Source organism: Lathyrus oleraceus, chromosome 1 (genome assembly GCF_024323335.1).
Source record: "Lathyrus oleraceus cultivar Zhongwan6 chromosome 1, CAAS_Psat_ZW6_1.0, whole genome shotgun sequence".
Classification (NCBI taxonomy): domain Eukaryota; kingdom Viridiplantae; phylum Streptophyta; class Magnoliopsida; order Fabales; family Fabaceae; genus Lathyrus; species Lathyrus oleraceus.
In genome coordinates this window covers 133,308,592-133,328,182 of record NC_066579.1, presented here as the reverse complement: position 1 = coordinate 133,328,182, position 19,591 = coordinate 133,308,592, and positions in this window count along the sequence as shown.

Sequence of the window (19,591 nt, the reverse complement as noted above, 5' to 3'; positions counted from 1 at the left end):
AGGATCAAAAGATCTCTTCAATTGCCATAAGCAATCCCTAAGTCAAACATCGATCATAAAGAAGTCAACTGAAAATTCAAGTCAACTTAAAAAATAACAAATAAATAGCAAACTAATCAAAAAAATTATGAAAAATTAAACTAAATTAGGTGGGGTCAGGACATCATCATACCCCAAAAAGATTTTTAAAATAATGAAAATTGGTACATAAATTAATTAAAATAAAACAGAGGCCAAACCAAAAGTCAATTAATGAGACTATGTTAGAAATAAATCAAGAATAAATAGTAAATTAATCAAGAAAATTATGAAAAGTTAAACTAAATAAGGTGGGGTCAGGATATCATCATCCCCCAAAAATATTTTAAAAATAATGAAAATTGGCACGTGAATTAATTAAAACAAAACATAGGTCAAACCAAAAGTCAATTGATAAGATAAGGTTAGAAATAAATCAAGAATAAATAGTAAATTAATCAAGAAAATTATGAAAAATTAAACTAAATAAGATGGGGTCAGGACATCATCATCCCCCAAAAATATTTTAAAAATAATGAAAATTGGCACGTGAATTAATTAAACACAACATAGGTCAAACCAAAAGTCAATTAATAAGACTAGGTTAGAAATAAATCAAGAATAAATAGTAAATTAATCAAGAAAATTATGAAAAATTAAACTAAATAAGGTGGGGACAGGTCATCATCATCCCCCAAAAAGATTCTAAAAATAATGAAAATTGGTACGTGAATTGATTAAAATAAAATAGAAGACAAATTAAAAGTCAACCCACCAAACTAGGTCAAAAATAAATCCGAAATAAATTGAAAATGTGAAATAAAATTCCAAGAAAAGGTCAGGTTGACCATGAGACAGTGGTCAACCTTCATCCCAAAAATCAAATGCTAACAATAATTTTAAGTCATAAAAATAAAATCAATAAAAAAAGTGTGTTAAAATGGACCATATAGAATAAATAATTAAAATAAAATATTAATATTAAAAATACGAAAATAAAAATTATGTAAAATTAAATAAAACGTTAAGAAAAGTGAAAAATATTTTTGGGTAATTTTATGGACGAATAAAATGTTTTAAATAAGAAAAAGAAATACGAAAATGGAAGGATTAATGGTGATGAACATGGTAAGCAAGCGTAGATATATCAAAACATGGCCATGGAAGAGATGATTACCTAAGGGAAAATAGAAGTGGAATGGAATATGATATATGATGAAGTTTTTCCTCCTTTCTACGAAATTCCAATGCTCCTTTAGGGTTAGGGTTTCAACTTCTTAAATAGGGTGGATTAGGTGTTCTCATGGACTTTTTAATAAGTGATTTATCCATAAGAATAAAAGTGTGAAGTGAGGTATAAAATGTTGTTATTTTGGGCCAAACTTAAGTGAATGGATGTCCAATGCATGGCCAAAAGAGGTAAAAAAACGTGACTGATTTGTGCAGCATGCTTAGAAAATCTGATTGGGCCAGTCAGGCCCAAAATCTGCCTAGAAAATCAAGTCATGGTGCCCACTTTAAATGAATGTATCTCTCAAACCATGGATCCAAATGATATGATTCCAAAAGGATGTGAAAGAGGACATGGCAAGGTACAATTTTTGTGAAGAAATTATTTTCAAATAATGCCTTGAAGTGTAAGAAAACTGGCCAAGAAGTCTTGACAAATTTTGAAGATTTTGGACTTAGAAATTTTTCTAAGTGTCCTAAAAAAATGTTTCACTTTGACTAAGCATAACTTTTTAAATTCAAATCTAAATGGAGCAAACTTTATATATCTAGAAAGCTTGGAAAAAGAGGAACAACTTTCATGTTGGAGAAAGTTTCAAATGGAGCTTTTATCTTGATGCAAAATGGGCTTAAAGTGAGTGCAACGATCATGAAAACTTGCCCTAAATGGAAAGTCAACCATTTCCCAATTAAGTAACTTTTCCAATTCCTGATTAAATGATGAATTCATGATCCAACCTTGATCAAATTTCACATGTAGGATCCCCTAGGCATGGATTTTGAGATTCCACCCTCAAAATGTCAGGAGTTGACTTTTCTGGCCCCACAATTGACTTTTCCCAAACTGTCTGATTCCCAATTCCATTGATCAATTGAAGCACTTCTAGCTCAAATAAAGAGCTGATTTTTTTGTATGTAGACCCTTGTGGACATATGGAGGGCCATGGAAAAGAGTTTCACCCAAAGAATCAGAAATAAACTGATTTTATACCAAACCCTAGTTTTAGGGAAAAATGATCAGGAACTGATTGCACTGATTGCCAATGGATCTTTCTGAGATAATTGTGAATCTTCCTAGGCCAAGATGCCTCTCTAATCATGACATGGATCTCTACTTCCAACCAAACATTGCCTGTATCAAGTAGCCATGAAACCCTAATTTCTGATTAAATCCAGATGAACACTCTGATAGCTTTGAATCCTTCACTGATGAACTGAGGACCATAATAAGATACTTGGACCCCCCTGAGACCCCTGAGACTTGTATACTTAGAAAATGAAGTCCAATTCTCAATCCTGCTTTGTGTGGGCTCCTTCTGTTAAGGAGTGATCGATCAAAACCTGATCTCCATGTCACTAATGCAGTATGCAATGAGTATGTCCTAATATGATGCTAATGAAGTGTAAAACATAATCCCATGCTTCCAGGAAAAATGAAGGGTAAATTTTGGGGTATTACACAAAGGATGGGAGCTACTTGGATCATCAATATGATCTCAAGAGAGGAACTCCATTTGTGGTCTTGTTTCTTATCCTTCATCTCTTGTATGATTAGGACCTTAGTCATTCTTCTTCTTCCATCCACTCTAACCCAAGCCAAAACTTTTGTGCAAACATTTAACACTTGTTTTCAAACATTAGAAACCTAAGCATTATGCTTTTGATTTTCAAACTTTTCTTTCATAACGCTTATTTTGAATTGAATCTTTAAGTCAACTTTGACCATATTTTGTAAATACTTTTCATTGGTAAATATAACTCATTCAAATACTTTTTGTGGTTTCAATGGCCACTTTCTTATTAAACTTTTTCATAACCTTTAGCTATTAGGTTTGAGTTATCCTTGAGGTAGATGTAATACTCACATATATCCTTAGTGATAGACAATGAGTCTTCCATGCTTATTATAGGGTTAACCCCTCACTAGCATGTTGAAGTTATCCTCACATGGTGGATTTGTGGTTTTAGGTTGAGTTTTCTCCCTTGGATAACAAAAGACCTTAAGGCTTTTGGACCAATCAATTCACCAACTTGTTTTGAGATTTTTACCTCGAACTACGAGGTTTTGATCCTAATCTTTTTTAAGATGGTACGCAGGCAATGAGTTTATCCATCCAAACACAAAATTTTAATAACTTGTATATTCTCTTCTCATCTCTTCAATCATGTTTGCACAAATAAATTTTTCACAAAATACCAACCTTACAACAAGTGTGAAAAGGGCTCCCTAGGAGTACCTAGGATGTTTTGGGTGCTTAAAACCTTCCCATTCCATAACCAACCCCCTTACCCCGATCTGTGACATTTTTACTAGTTTTTGATTCGATAAAACTCTTAGGTTTTTGTTCGCTTTCTAACCATTCCTTTGGATAAATAGAAGTGCGGTGGCGACTCGACTTGTACGATTTACCTTGGATTTAGTCAATATGTCTAATGATAACGAATACCCCGCTACACCTTTGCATAGAGGTTATGAGCTATTTTTACACAACCTTTGTCCTCTTGACCAAAGGTTGTTCATCTTATTCTTATTCTTCTTATTCTTCTTCTTTTGGTTTCAACACCATCTTCATTAGCTTCTTCTTTTTCATAGACACGACCATCATATCAAAATAGGTTCTCTTCTGAAGAGTTCTTCTAGTGGCTTCACTTCTTGTCTTGGTAGGCATCAAGACAGTTGTAGAGGTCACTTCGTGTACCTCCTTCTGAACTTCCTTCTGGTGTACAACCTTTTACTTAGGTGGCTTCTGAACCACCTTCTCAAATTTAGAAGCAGCTTTCTTCCTTTTTCATGAAGGCTTGTAAGCACTTCCTTCAAGGGCTTCTAGAATGTCATCCATGGTCATAATGACTCCAACTTCTTCCATGTCCATGTTAATGAACTCCTGAATAACTTCAGGATTTTCCAACTTGGTGATGAATGAAAAATCATCAATGTAGGTAGTTTTTACATTTCTAATCCTCGGGACAGCTACAAGTTGCACCACATCTTTCTTCTTAATTATCTTCATATTCCCAAGCACAACAACTGAAAGAATATTTCCATATGTTTCTTCCAAAATATTTGCAGTACCATAAGCCATCAGAGTCTCAATCAACTTACTCTGATGAAACAACTCAAAAAGAAGCCTTGCATAAGGAACATTCTTCTTATCATCTTTGGTGCTTTCCTTGATTGCTTCACACAAATAGTTAAAGATGTATGCAAGAAGTTGATTTCCTCCATACTGATTAAAAACCAGATAAAGTGTTTGTGATCCCAAGAGATTTGGTCAATACTCCCTTCTCTTGGGATCAAACAACCAATCAAAATTATGAATAGAAGTTAATGCTCAATCTTCATGTTCTTCACTTTAGCAAAATCATCATATTTGAGGAACAAAAGTTGCTTGATCATATTTGATTATATGTTGTTGTCTTTTGTGTTCATAGTACAACTTCCTTTTTTGTTCATACCCAGAAGTTTGGGAATGTGATTCTGAGTGATGGTCACTTATATGTCCCATCATAGCAGACCTAATTTCCACCTCCTCCAATTCATTCATACCCATTTCAGCCCTAGATTTCCCTTTGAAATCTGTATTCTCAATAATCTTTTGACATTCTTTAAGAGCAACAACACCTTCATCAAAGACCTCAGCCCTAATCGAAAAATCTTTAACCAGGTAGGGATAGGTTGGACCACTGAGCATATCAAATAAGTTCATCCATCCTTGATCTTCGAAATGTTCTTTTAAAGGATACCTATTAACCCTAAAAGATTTGAAATTAACAATTTATTCTACAATCAAGTTTATATTTTCCTCTTTGAGGTTCATAGTTCTAGGCTTAATACAAAGATTCTTCTAGAATCTATAACCATAGGATATTGATTTGAGGTGGATGCCATTGTAATGGAGTTTTAGGGTTCTAAAGAGGTTTAGATAAAAATGGGTGTTTTTTCAGAGATAGCTTAAGAACAAAAATGTGGGTTGTGAAGTGAGAGTGTGTGTGAAATGTTGAAACGTTTAATAGCCTTTAGTGAAAAGAGATTTTTGTTTTGAATAAAACAAAGTTAATGACAAATGGGGGAAAGGCATAGTATTCAAAAATAATTTCATTATTATCCAACAACTATTACCCAATAGCTAATTTCCATGTCAGAAGACTTTTCAAATATATGTCATTTAAATGAGATAGATGCCACTAGAGATTAAAAAAAATTCCACTTAATTTCTATTAGAGACAAATAACCATATTGTGAGCATTAGAGGTTGAAGTGCTTCAGAGGCTACCATTCATCAGAGGCGAAGACAGACTCTGGTCATAATGGCTTTTAATCATCATCAAACTAGGATCCCTCATTTAGAAGCAAGCACTATTATTTTAAAAGATGCATGTTCAAATTAGTTTTAATAAAATCAATTTTTTCAATAGCTAGAGGTTTGGTAAATATATCAGCCCATTAATTATCAGTTTGTGGTTGTAAATCCTATTCGGTAGTTCTGAATCCTATTTTCTTGCTCTCTAGCAAAGTTTGTGGTTTTCTACCCAGTAACTGGTAGTTATAAACCCTATTTGTTTCCCCCGTGCGGAGTTGTGATCCTTTCACTCCCCACGCAGAGGCTTTGGTCTTCTACCCAATATTCGGTAGTTGTAAGTCCTATCTTTATGGTTTTCTACCCAGTATCGGGTAGTTATAAATCCTACTTTCATCCTCTAGCAGAGGTAACCTTTGTGGTTCAGTCTGGTTGATGGCGGATCCTGTGGTCTTCTACCCCGTATTCGGTAGTTGTAAATCCTATGTTGTTGTTGTCTCCCTATCGGAGTCTGTGCTTTCCTGTGGAATAGTTGGATAATTGCTCAGTAACCGGCAGTCATTCGCCTTATCCTCAGCTGAGTCTTTGGTCTTCTACCCAGTATTCGGTAGTTGTAAATCGTATTTTCTCCCCCTTTGCAGAGTTAACCTTTTGTGGCTCATCCTAGTTGATGACGGTTACTCTTGGTGGTTATCAATATCCAGTATTCGATGTTGATATTCCCTCCCTCTTCTGGGTAATTGCTCTGAGTAAGCAATCGTATTCCCAGCAGGTCTTTTCTTCTCCTTGTGGATAATTGCCGTATGCTAGCAATTTTATCCTCAGCGGGTCCTTTCACCGTTTGCCAGTGATTTGTTCCCCGGATCATTGATTTTTATCTATGCATCCCCGGTGAGTCCTCTTTCATCTACCCGTTTGTTGGTAATGATTGTTGCTCCCTTTGATCGGTCATCATTATATACCTAGTTTTGGTATCCCGATGCCTTTCTTTTCGGTTGATTTATCCTTTATTAACCCAGTAACCGGTTGTGGATAATCTTCCATGCGAGTGTATTATCTACGTTCTGACGGTAATAGATAATATATCTCATGCACTCTTCAGTCGAAGCCTGTTGTGTTTCCCCATTCGAGTAAGATTCGTGTTCCCTTTGCGGAATCGAATATTCATTTCCCCTTTGTTTTGAGCGTATCTCCCAGTAACCGGTGATATATTTTCTAGATAATTGATGTATGCTTGCAATTTATCCCCAGCGAGTTATCTTTCGTTTACCCTGTTGTTGTTGGTAACGATTGTTTCTCTTTTCGGTCGGTCACCTATTGTATACCCAGTAACCGGTATCCCTGGTGTTCCTTCCATGCGAGTATATTATCTACGTTCTAACGGTAATAGATAATATATCTCATGCACTCCTTAGTCAAAATCTTTTGATTGTTTCTCCAGTGGAGTAAGATTCGTATTCTTTGTGGAATCGAATGTCCATCCTTTAACAAGTTTGCGTTTTGCTCTCTTCTAGGATGATGAGTGTTTTGGCAGTAAAAACCAATTCACGTCTTCGGTCGGTCACCTATTATATACCCAGTAACCGGTATCCCTGGTGTTCCTTCCATGCGAGTATACTATCCACGTTTTGACGGTAATGGATAATATATCTCATGCGCTCTTTGGTTGAAGCCTTTTGTCCTTCCCCATTTGAGTAAGATTCGTTTTCCCGTTGTGGATTCGAATGTCCATCCTGTAAGTCAATTTTCTTTTTCAAGCCCTCCTTTCGGATGATGAGTGTTTTGGAAGTAAACCCCAATTCACGTCTCGGTTGGTCACCTATTATATACCCAGTAACCGGTATCCCTGGTGTTCCTTTCTTTCTGCTCCCTATTATGACTTTGGTCCCCTGCGGAGTCAGATTTTCCTGAGTTGATATACCTTTTTTAGGTCTTCCCCAGATGTTTTGGTTGATTGATATCTCTCACCCTTATACCGGTCTTAGATATTCATTCTTCCTGAGCTTGTTACCCAGTAACCGGTAACACCTCATCCTTTTGCTTCCTCTGGAGAGTCTTTGTTAGACATTCCCCAGTGGAGTTTCTGTTGTGATTTTTCCCTTTTGTTGTATTGGCATTTTCCCCAATATATGCAATTTTTTCCGGCAGGGAGGTTCTGTGTGAATCTTTCCTCAGTCTGAGTCCGGATTTTGATCCGAGGTATCCTTTGTGGATAGTTTTGCTGTATTGGCGTTTTCCCCAATACACGCATTTTTGAGTCAGCTTGAGTCTTTCCATCGGATGTGTTTCCCTTTGGAACTCTTTTCCCCAGTGTCTGTTTTTACTCCCCAGTAAAGTCTCCAGTTCCAAGTCGTGTCCTGCTCACGCATTCTTTTCTTATCCCCATGAGAGTCCCGTCAGAGTCTCTGTTCCATTAGGAAGTGTATCATTCCTGTGGATTTGTCTTTTCTCCTGAGTTTCTTCTTTGTGGACCTATGTTCCCCACAGAGTTTGTCTCTTTTGCATTCATACATCTGCATCATGAGGTCTCTTAGGGACCAAAGGTTGTTCATCTTATTCTTATTCTTCTTATTCTTCTTCTTTTGGTTTCAACACCATCTTCATTAGCTTCTTCTTTTTCATAGACACGACCATCATATCAAAATAGGTTCTCTTCTGAAGAGTTCTTCTAGTGGCTTCACTTCTTGTCTTGGTAGGCATCAAGACAGTTGTAGAGGCCACTTCGTGTACCTCCTTCTGAACTTCCTTCTGGTGTACAACCTTTTACTTAGGTGGCTTCTGAACCACCTTCTCAAATTTAGAAGCAGCTTTCTTCCTTTTTCATGAAGGCTTGTACGCACTTCCTTCAAGGGCTTCTAGAATGTCATCCATGGTCATAATGACTCCAACTTCTTCCATGTCCATGTTAATGAACTCCTAAATAACTTCAGGATTTTCCAACTTGGTGATGAATGAGAAATCATCAATGTAGGTAGTTTTTACATTTCTAATCCTCGGGACAGCTACAAGTTGCACCACATCTTTCTTCTTAATTATCTTCATATTCCCAAGCACAACAACTGAAAGAATATTGCCATATGTTTCTTCCAAAATATTTACAGTACCATAAGCCATCAGAGTCTCAATCAACTTACTCTGATGAAACAACTCAAAAAGAAGCCTTGCATAAGGAACATTCTTCTTATCATCTTTGGTGCTTTCCTTGATTGCTTCACACAAATGGTTAAAGATGTATGCAGGAAGTTGATTTCCTCCATACTGATTAAAAACCAGATAAAGTGTTTGTGATCCCAAGAGATTTGGTCAATACTCCCTTCTCTTGGAATCAAACAACCAATCAAAATTATGAATAGAAGTTAATGCTCAATCTTCATGTTCTTCACTTTAGAAAAATCATCATATTTGAGGAACAAAAGTTGCTTGATCACATTTGGTTATATGTTGTTGTCTTTTGTGTTCATAGTACAACTTCCTTTTTTGTTCATACCCAGAAGTTTGGGAATGTGATTCTGAGTGATGGTCACTTATATGTCCCATCATAGCAGACCTAATTTCCACCTCCTTCAATTCATTCATACCCATTTCAGCCCTAGATTTCCCTTTGAAATCTGTATTCTCAATAATCTTTTGACATTCTTTAAGAGCAACAACACCTTCATCAAAGACCTCAGCCCTAATCGAAAAATCTTTAACCAGGTAGGGATAGGTTGGACCACTGAGCATATCAAATAAGTTTATCCATCCTTGATCTTCGAAATGTTCTTTTAAAGGATACCCATTAACCCTAAAAGATTTGAAATTAACAATTTATTCTACAATCAAGTTTATATTTTCCTCTTTGAGGTTCATAGTTCTAGGCTTAATACAAAGATTCTTCTAGAATCTATAACCATAGGATATTGATTTGAGGTGGATGCCATTGTAATGGAGTTTTAGGGTTCTAAAGAGGTTTAGATAAAAATGGGTGTTTTTTCAGAGATAGCTTAAGAACGAAAATGTGGGTTGTGAAGTGAGAGTGTGTGTGAAATGTTGAAACGTTTAATAGCCTTTAGTGAAAAGAGATTTTTGTTTTGAATAAAACAAAGTTAATGACAAATGGGGGAAAGGCATAGTATTCAAAAATAATTTCATTATTATCCAACAACTATTACCCAATAGCTAATTTCCATGTCAGAAGACTTTTCAAATATATGTCATTTAAATGAGATAGATGCCACTAGAGATTAAAAAAAAATCCACTTAATTTCTATTAGAGACAAATAACCATATTGTGAGCATTAAAGGTTGAAGTGCTTCAGAGGCTACCATTCATCAGAGGCGAAGAAAGACTCTGGTCATAATGGCTTTTAATCATCATCAAACTCGGATCCCTCATTTAGAAGCAAGCACTATTATTTTAAAAGATGCATGTTCAAATTATTTTTAATAAAATCAATTTTTTCAATAGCTAGAGGTTTGGTAAATATATTAGCCCATTGATTATCAGTATCAATGAATTGTATATCTATTATACCTTTTTGAACATAATCTCTAATAAAATGTTGTTTTATTTCTATGTGTGTAAGACCCCAATTTTGTCCCTAAGATCCCTCATGGCATCATATCATAGCCTTACATAAACCTCAAGGATCATTGTGCACCTTGCTTCCTTTCCCTGTGGGTGGGATCTTTCCTGAGAGTGGTTCTTGATCACCAAGCATTGCTTGCATTTGTATATCATTGCTTTTCTTTTAATCACTAACCAAAATGTACAAAAATATGTCATTAACCTTTGTTACTTGCAGCTTAAGCAGTCAACAGGTCAAGGCAATTCAAGTGAATCCTTTGTGTAAGAAATGAGGTTTCCTTTGAGACATGGATCATGTGATCATTACTTTGAGCTTATATGAGCTAGAGGTCCATTTCGGAGTAAATTCCCCAGGCGGTTGAGGCCCAAGTTCATCAGAATATTTTCAGGTCATCTAAGGGCCTATGCCAGTCAACTGAAAGTCAACTGTGATTTGAGAATTGGGAAATGATCTGAGCCATCCCATTCATGTTCAAACAAGGCTTATTCATCATGTCAAACCTCTATATTGAAGAATTTGAAGCCAGTGCAAAAGTTTCCAAAAATGGAAAGTGACCTATAATTTCAAGTTTCCAAAAATGGAAAGTTTTTGGACCAACTTCAACTCAACTTTCCAACATCAAAGAAGCTTCAAATGAATTTTTGTCCAACATGAAAGTTGAAGATCTCTCTCTCCCATTTCCAAAAAGTCCAAGATCATGAGCATCTGATGAATGGTTGAGGAGATATGATCATATCATTGCCAAGTGTGCATGGAACTTCAAAAGGCCATAACTTTTGACTCATAATTCCAATTTGAGTGCCTCTTTTTGCATTTTGCTTGTCATAACCTCTAATTTCCAAATCATTCATCACATTGCATGAAATCTCATCATATGATCATTTGTTCTTTCATGCCCATTTTGGAGGGAAAATGACAAATTTGAAATTGGTGCATTGTATGAACAAAATACCATTGCCAACATGTGCATGAGATAATTTTGAGTGAATTTGAGCATCATATGTTACTGTTCACGTGTGCAATTTGCATGGCACCTCCCATTTTCCAAATTTTGTCATACACCTTATTTTGCTTAATTACAATTAACCAATGCCAAATTTGATTAGCAATATGATTAGGACACCATATAAATACTAAATCATAACAGAATTGTGAAGTTTTGAACATTCTAGATCTCAAATTCTTCTTCCCTCCAAAGTTTTCTCTCAATTGAAACTTCATTTTTTTCCACATAAGCTAGTGATTTGCTTGCATATTCTTGTTCTCTAATCCTCATTTAGTGCAGATCAAGCTTTGGTTTGAAAGATTCGAGTGGAAATCAAGCATATGAAGCTCAAGAACATAGCAATGGAAACTGATTTTTGAGCTAGATCCAAGCCTCTCCAAGCTTCAATTCATTCATAAAGCTTCAAGACATCACCTCAGGAGTTGATCTGGACACTTGCAAGGCCTTGGATCTACAGTTTCATTGATCTGCTCTTCAAGAGGTAAAAATTTGATCCTCTTAATTCTTGATGTTATGCACATGTTTAGATAGATCTCCTCACGCTGAAAATTTTGGTATAAAATTCATGAAAAACGGATGAGAAATGCATGAGATACGTGAGTTTAAAGTTTGACATGCATATGTGTTTTTCTTCGATTCTCACAATTCATGAAGAATTTGGCCAAAACAATGCTTGATCTATGTTCCTCATTGCATAAGCGTTCGAATGATGTATAAATTTGCAAATTCTGGAAAAAAAAATTGTGTGAAGTTACTGTAGAGCCACCGTCTTCATGAAGAAGACGGTGGAAACCTCCTTGCCTGGCCATGGGAGCCGTCGCCTGCAACTAGCAGTGCTGGCGCTAGGGTTTTGTCCCTTGTGTGTGTCACGCGAGCGCTTACATGTCCAAGCGATTGGCTCTCGTTTCCTTGACGCTTCCACATATGCATTGACCGGTGACTGGACGTGCCAACGCATTAATGAAACTACAGCGTTTCATCCATTCCCTCGCTTCGATTCCCACTGGTTGCATTTCTGGATTTTTGTTTACTGCAGCGCCTCATTTGAATTGCCACCGAGTTCGATTCCAGTCTGAGACATGTTTTCAAATTAATTCATCATTTAATCTTTCCCTCCATTTTCAACATGTGTTTGCTCATTTATTTCAAACATTTTATCCAACTTTGAAAAATCATATAAAATTGAAAACACATCCAATTAATTCCCAATTTTTTGCAAAATGTTCATGTGTTTGTCTATTATTTTTTCGTGGTGGTTTCATGATTTTATCATCTCTGGAATTTGAATTGTGATTGGTTGATTGATCATGTGTGCATATGTGACATTGCTTCATTCATTATTTTCTGAAATGCTCAATAATGATCCAATTGCCATGAAATTTTGTATGATGATTCCCAACATGTTGCTTGACCTTTGAGGCTTGGTTGTGTATTTTTATCATTTTTCATTTCTGTTTTAGACACATGAACTTTTGGTGTGACAATGTGTGTCACACAATTTGATGTCATACTTGTGCATTTTCATTTCTAGGTCAAATGAGCTCTTCTGTTTCCAATTTTTGGCATGATGATTATGTTTGACATATTGTGTGCACATACAAATTTCCAGGATTGTTTGATTCATTTCTGTTTTAATATGGAATTTTGATTCTTAATGTCCAATTGTGTGCTTTGAAATTGCCTTTGTCTTCTCTTGCTCACTATATGACTTTGCTTGATGATTTTGATTTGGTCCTTTTTAGGACATGTTCTTACTTGATTAAATGTGATTCATGTTGAATTTTAGCTTCTGTTTTAACTTTTTGCCTCACCTTTGACCCTAGGCTTTGCCCTAGGGGTTTGAACTCACAATTTGAGCTTTGCATTTCAGGTTCAAGCAATAAGTCCTAATGGATGATGTGATCTCTTTGCTTGAGATACAATTTGATTTGTTTAACTAATGTTGATTGTGTTGTAGGTCCTTGGGTGGCTAACTCACTTGAGTTGTTGAATTACATTGTGTATATTGGTTGTCTCACTGTTGACTTGTATGTTTAGTTTGTCTGAATGTGAATATTGACTTGTTTGATTTTCTTACAGGTACTTTAGTAGCTTTAACTCATTACTTGAGTTGCTTTGCTTTGCTTGTGGTTGGCATACCACTTAGGTAAACCCTCTGTTCTCCATGTAGTCTGGAAGACCTGCTATTTTTGGCAGGCACCTGTCTGAAGCCCTCCTTAAGAGGCCATGTTCTTGATTGTTTAATTTTGTGCTGAAGACCTCAATGAGGCATGGTTACATATTAAGACCTCCTAAGTGAAGAGGCATTGGTAGATAGAAGGGATGTGCAATCCACCCCCTGCTATTTAGTTGAGTCTTTCATCTTGCTCGCACTACGTACTGATGCATTTGAATAAACACCCAAAATCTTGGATATAGAGTCAGTCATTGTGGAATAGAGTTCCTCATTCTGGACTCCCACACTTTCTTTGGTTCAAGCTCACCCAGGCCAGGGTTAAGAGCTATGAGGTCTAATCCTCATTTCCCATTTCATCTGCTCACCCTGACGGTCAATGTCAGAGGTTAAGAGCCTGAACACCCATAACAGTACCGGCTAGTTTGTCGAGGTTGATATGACCCCTTGACTAAAGCCTAACCTTGTATGAGCCTCTTGGTTGTGTATAGAGTGTGCTAATTGATTAATTGTTTGATTACTTGTGCATCCTTCATGTTGTTTTTGCATATTGTATGCATCTTGCTATTGCATTTGTTATTTGTTTTGTTTGAGGAGTCAGATGTAAGACCATTGATTGGCTATCTGTTTCCTATTTGTTTTCTTCTGTGGAGTTAGATGTAAGACCATTGATTGGCTATCTGTTTCCTATCTATTTCTTTTGTGGAGTTAGATGTAAGACCATTGATTGGCTATCTGTTTCCCATGTTGCTTTGTGGAGTTGGACGTAAGACCATTGATTGGCACTCCGTTTCCCATTTGTTTTCGGAGTTGGATATAAGACCATTTATTGGCCATCCATTTCCAGTTTTGTTGCTCCTTTGAGTTTGCTTCTTTGCTTGTTGCTTTGTGTTGCCTAATTCCAAAGGAACTTCCTTGGATCATTTCTATGATCTTGAGAAAGCAACTCCTGTGTATGGCTTTGTCCCTTAACCCTTTTGTGCATAACCTCCACTTGCATTTTAACCCAAACCAGAAAACTTTGTGCAAACATTTTCACTTGTTTTCAAAACTAGAAACCTAGGCCTTAAGCCTTTGATTTTCAAACTTCATTTTCACAATACTTCTTCTGAATTGAACTTTAATGTCAACTTTGACTATCTTTGTGAATACTTCTAATTGGTTAGTTTCACCCACTCAATTGCTTTTGTGGTCCTTGTCCACTTCTTAATCAAGTTTTCATACATTAGCCATAGATCTGAATTATCATAGTGGTTGATGTGAATCTCACCGCATCCTTAGTGATTGAATTGTAAGACTTCCATGCTTATTATAGGGTTAACCCCTCACTAGCGTGTTGAAGCTGTTCTCACATGGTGGATTGTTGGTTCAGGTTGAGTGTTCTCCCTTTGATAATGAAAGACCTTAAGGCTCTTGTTTAAAATCAATCCACTCACTTTTTGGAAATCTTTTAGCCGAACTACGGTGTTTTGATCCTTATCTTTCATGAAAAGGTACGTAGGCAATGGGTTCATCCATCCAAACACAAAAATAATAAAAATTTGTATATTCTTCTCTCATCCCTTCAATCAATGTTTGCACAAAATAATTTCATAAACAAATAATTTTTACAACAAGTTGTGAAAAGAGGTTCCCTAGGAGTACCTAGGATGTTGTGGGTGCCTAACACCTTCCCACAACATAATTACCCCCTTACCCAGATCTCTGACCTTTTATTAGTTTTCTTTGCGTAAAACTTCTTAGGCTTTTGTTCGTTTTCTAGCCATTCCTTTGGATAAATAGAAGTGCGGTGGCGACTCTATCTTTGTATGCTTTGCTTTTGATTTAGTCAATAAATCATAAAGTGACGAATACACCGCTACAGAAAAGTGGCGACTCTGCTGGGGAGAAATCTTCCTGGTGGGTTTGCCTACTTTTCACAATTGTTGTGTTATATTTGTTTATGACATATTTTTGTACAATTTGGGATTACTGTATTGTTTGTAATGCTTGAATTGCTTGATATATCAATTGCTGCTTGCTTTGGTGATCTCTGTGAGATGAGTTCTATACCCGAACTCGAGTGCACCTTATGATAGGAGAATGGCATAGTCTCGTCGACTTGTGTGGAGTTATTCCTTAGCAAGTTGACTTGCGAGTCCATTCACTTGGTGGAGGTCATGTTGGATTAATGATGTCACACAAGTTATTTGTGGTTAGGCATTATTCTTCCGATGTGTGTCGTAGAAGCCAAGGACCTTAGTTTACCAAGCCCATCTTGGCCTATTTTTAGGACGTAGTGCGGAGGTCATTCAAATGTCAGATTTGATGCGATTGTTACGCGATACTACACTCATAAGAGTCTCTCTTGAGAATATTTTTGGAATACGAGTATTCGTTCCTCCGATAATATTCGAAAGATGGGATGATGACTATGGGAACCTCTGGTAGAACATGTTCGGCAGGTTTAAACCATAGTACACTCCCTTTGGGTGGTTCTTAACCGAGACTCCATGCTCGTGACTCGCAACAAATCCGTGATTCATGGTTGATCCGTTCAACTATCGTTAATATCAATGGAACTTGGGTGTTGATAAGGTGTAAACCATAATCCACCAAAATGGATGATTGATATTAGGGATAATACGAGCTATCCCATGACCTTTGTCTGGTGTGCTTTGCTTGATCCTTGAGTGTGATTGTTGCATTCATGCATTCATGCATTCATCTGCATCCATATCATCAGAAAAAAAAAGAAAAATTTCAAGGAACTTAAGGGGTTTATTTGCAAAATTTTCAGATATGGAAAGACAAAAAAGGCATACAAAGAAGTACAGCTTCAGACAACCCGATCTGAAAGAGTTAAGGAATCTGACATCTTATGTATTAGATCCCTTGGGTTTCAAAGCTCGTTATGGGAAGCTTCTTCCTCTGCTGACTACTCAGGTTGATGAAGGATTGATGGGTACTTTGGTCCAGTTCTATGATCCTCTGTATCTTTCACTTTTCCAGATTTTCAGCTATTGCCTACCCTTGAGGAGTATGCTCATCTTGTGGGTATTCCGATTCTGGATCAGTTGCCGTTCATTGGCTTGGAGAGTATTCCTACTTCTCAAGAGATAGCTGACATGTTGCACATAGATGAATCCTTGGTTAAAGCTCATATGACTACCAAAGGTGGAATTCAAGGTCTCCCTTATGAGTTCCTCATCGCTCAAGCTACCGTTTATGGGAAGGCCATGAGTGAGGATGCCTTTGAAGCCATATTTGTGCTTCTCATCTATGGATTGGTATTGTTCCCCAACATCGACAAATTTGTGGATGTGAACGCTATTAGGATCTTCTCTGTTCTTAATCCCGTTCCGACTCTGTTGGGTGATACCTATGTCTCTTTGCATCTGAGGAATGCAAAGGGTGGTGGCGCTATTGTGTGTTGTTTGCCTCTGTTATATAAGTGGTTTATTTCTCACTTACCTCAGACGGCCGCTTTCAAGGAGAACAAGGGATGTCTACGGTGGTCTACGAGACTCATGTCTCTCACTAATGACGATATCTCTTGGTATGATCGTGTATATGATACTGTGCAGATTATTGACTCTTGTGGTGAATTCTCCAATGTGCCTCTTCTTGGTACATGTGGTGGGATTAGCTACAACCCTATCTTAGCACGCCGTCAGCTTGGGTTCCCCCTAAAGGATAAACCTAATAACATTCTGTTAGAAGGTGTGTTCTTTCAGGAGGGTAAAGATCCCCAAGGCCTGAAAGCAAGGATGGTCCACGCATGGCGCAAGATTCACAAGAAGGGTAGAATTGAGTTGGGTCCGAAGAACTGCATTGCTTTGGAGTCGTATACTACTTGGGTGAGGAAGAGAGCATCCGAGTATCTCATGCCTTATGATTATCCGAGACCTACACCTTTGGTTGTGGCCGGGCCTTCAACCCTCCCTAACCAAGGCATAGAGGAGTTGAGAGACGAAGACCTTTCACGTGCCTGGATCCGTGAAAGAGAAGAGTTGCTTCAACAGCTTAAGGAGAAGGACGCTCTGATCGAGTTCCTCTAGCATCAGGTCATTGATGATCCTGATGATGCTTGGACTTCTTTACTTCCTCAGTCTTCTAAGTTCTGGAAAAGGAGGTATGATAGACTCGCCAAAGAGAAGGCGGATATGGAAGCAACATATGAGAGAGAGATCAAGAGGCTTCGTGTAGCTTATCTTCCGGCATCCCGAGCTTCTAGGGATCCATAGGATGTTTATTTTCCTTTTCTCTTGTAATAATTGACAATGCTGTACTTCTTTTTCTCAAATATATTTGATGAGATAGTTTCCATATGCAATAAATGTTTAATATTCAAAATTTGCAAATAATGCCCTAAAGTTCCTTCGAAAATAAAAACAAATCATATGCACGAGCATTGCATGCATCATGTGCATAAGCAGGTGTTATTCCGGTCTTCTTGTCTGTGGCCTAACTCTGTGCTCTTCATTTATTTTGAAGACAAGCTGACTCATCGGTACTACACTAGAGCCAACTCTTCTAGATTGATGGATCATCTCGAGCAAGAGAACCGCGAGCTCAAAGAGGAAGTCGCCAGACTGAGTGCTTTGATGGAGTCTTTCCTAGCTGCTCAAAATCATCCGTCTCCAACACCTGCAACTCCTCCCCAGAGGACTGTCATTTCTGAGGTTGTTTCTGCTACTGTGCCAGCTGCTAGTGCCCACTTCGTGCCAACAGCCATGCCAGCTGGGTTTCCGTGGGGTATGTCTCCTGGTTTTATGCCTGATATTCCCGCTCCAACATTCGCTTTTATGCCGGCATCTAGCCCGGTCATTGCTGTGCCTCCTCCTGTCGTGCATACCGTTCCTAGGGTAGACGACACCATCTATCATTCTGAGCCGTTTGAGGACCCAGATTTTCATGAGAAGATGGATGCTATGAATGACCAATTTCTTGAACTCCGCAAGGAATTGAAGACCCTTCGAGGAAAGGATTTGTTCGACAAGTCTGCAGCCGAGCTCTGTTTAGTTCCCGGTGTGAAAATACCTGTCAAATTCAAGGTCCCAGACTTTGAGAAGTACAAGGGGAACACCTGCCCGCTCAGTCACCTGGTTATGTATGCCAGGAAAATGTCTACTCAAACGGATAATGATCAGCTGCTGATTCATTATTTCTAGGACAGTCTGTCCGGTGCTGCACTGCGATGGTATATGAGTTTGGACAGTGCAAACATCCGTTCCTTCAATGATCTTGGCGAAGCCTTCGTCAAGCAATACAAATACAACGTGGATATGGCTCCCGATCGGGATCAGCTCAGAGCCATGTCCCAAAAGGACAAAGAGACATTTAAAGAGTACGCCCAGAGGTGGCGAGAGCTGGCAGCTCAGATTACTCCTCCGCTAGAAGAGAAGGAAATGACCAAGATCTTTCTGAAGACCTTGAGTTCATTTTATTACGAGCGGATGATCGCTAGTGCTCCTTCTGACTTCACCGAAATGGTGAACATGGGGATGCGACTAGAGGAGGGAGTCCGTGAAGGACGTCTGACCAAGGATGAAGGCTCTTCTAGCAAGCGATATGGGGCGTTTGCGAAGAAGAAAGATGGAGAGGCACATGTTGTGCAATCCCATATCAAACCCAGAAGACCCTCTGTTAGGAGGAAGACCGCACGTCCAACCGGTAATCAGCATCAGGTGGCTCATATAGCACCTGTTTTCAGGGATAATCAGCAATATCAGCAGCATAATAATCAGCAACCAACTCAACAGTATCAGCAACAACATCGTCCTCAACAACAGGCTTACCAGCCTCGCAACAGTAATCCAGCTAGTACGAGTTATGAAAGGAAGAAGATCACTTTCGATCCGATTCCGATGTCATACGCAGAGCTGTATCCCTCTTTGATAAAGTGGAAATTGATTACTCCCAGGGATCCTCCGGCTATACCTGTTAACCCGCAGTGGTGGTATAAGCCTGATCAGCATTGTGTTTATCATTCGGGTGCTCCGGGTCATAATGTGGAAAACTGCTTTCCGTTGAAGACTAAGGTTCAAGACCTTATGAGATACGGTATTCTGAGCTTTGAGGACTCAGGCCCCAATGTTAAGAAGAACCCATTGCCCGAGCATGAGAAGTCTGTTAACATGGTCTAGGGTTGCCCTGGTAAATATAAGGTCAAATATGTTTCCCATATTCGACAATCGCTTGTTGAGTTGCACCGTCTGCTGTGTGATTACAGTCATCTGGAGCATGACCATGACAAATGCCGTATCTGCTCTGTCAATCGATTGGGTTGTCGCTTAGTGCGAAAAGATCTACAAGA